We start from the raw sequence: 705 nt of genomic DNA, 5'->3' as shown, positions 1-705 counted from the left end.
AAGAAAACTAACGAACGTAAATCTATAGATATAATCATTAAACAAAATCAATCATATACGATATTAGATACTTGCATCCTCTTCGCAAATTTTATCATTCTTATCACTGTCTATTGCCTTTAGCATGTTCTCCGAGTGAGTTGCCAAAGGTAGAATTTAAAAACACATTGCCAACCAAGGTGCATGAGCCGTGTCAGACTAAACCGTGGCGGTCATTTTTATAACGTGTTAGCTTGGCATTCATTTCCATAAGATGGCTTTTGTATGTTAGTTTGCATTCTCGACTCTGGATAGTAAATGCCAGGATGAATGATTAAAGAGAGGATAAATTAATGGAAGGATAAATGGATAAAAAGAGGATAAAACTCCATTTCATTTTTAGTTTCAAGAGGATAAATGTGAGGATACTTGTCTTGTATGTATCTTACACATAATAACGGCATATCTTTCTTGTTTACCCTTTAGGCAGTAAAGAACACATGGACATCTAAACCAGTGTCCTGGAAATCCTCTTTTCCAGGCAGGATCAACATTTCTTTTTAGTCTCAATAAAAGAAATTGTGATTATGGTTTCCTTAATTTATTCCCAATGCTTCACAGTTTTCCAATGCGATCCAGAATCACAACAATCACCGATGCAAGTAAAGGTGTATGCATACTGACTTGTATATGAAAAAGAAAGGAAAAAAAATATTTATATATATA

General features: G+C 33.8%; 1 long non-coding RNA gene across 1 annotated transcript in view; it reads left to right on the top strand.

Moving 5' to 3' along the window:
* Nucleotides 1–567, top strand: part of LOC119588015 — a 1354-nt gene extending 787 nt beyond the window's left edge. The window contains exon 3 of the long non-coding RNA XR_005230046.1: nucleotides 466–567. This is a non-coding gene — a long non-coding RNA (uncharacterized LOC119588015). The remainder of the gene's footprint in view (nucleotides 1–465) is intronic.
* Nucleotides 568–705: the final 138 nt, after the last annotated feature.

This window comes from Penaeus monodon, chromosome 23 (assembly GCF_015228065.2).
Source record: "Penaeus monodon isolate SGIC_2016 chromosome 23, NSTDA_Pmon_1, whole genome shotgun sequence".
NCBI lineage: Eukaryota > Metazoa > Arthropoda > Malacostraca > Decapoda > Penaeidae > Penaeus > Penaeus monodon.
This window is presented reverse-complemented; position numbering and strand designations above follow the sequence as displayed.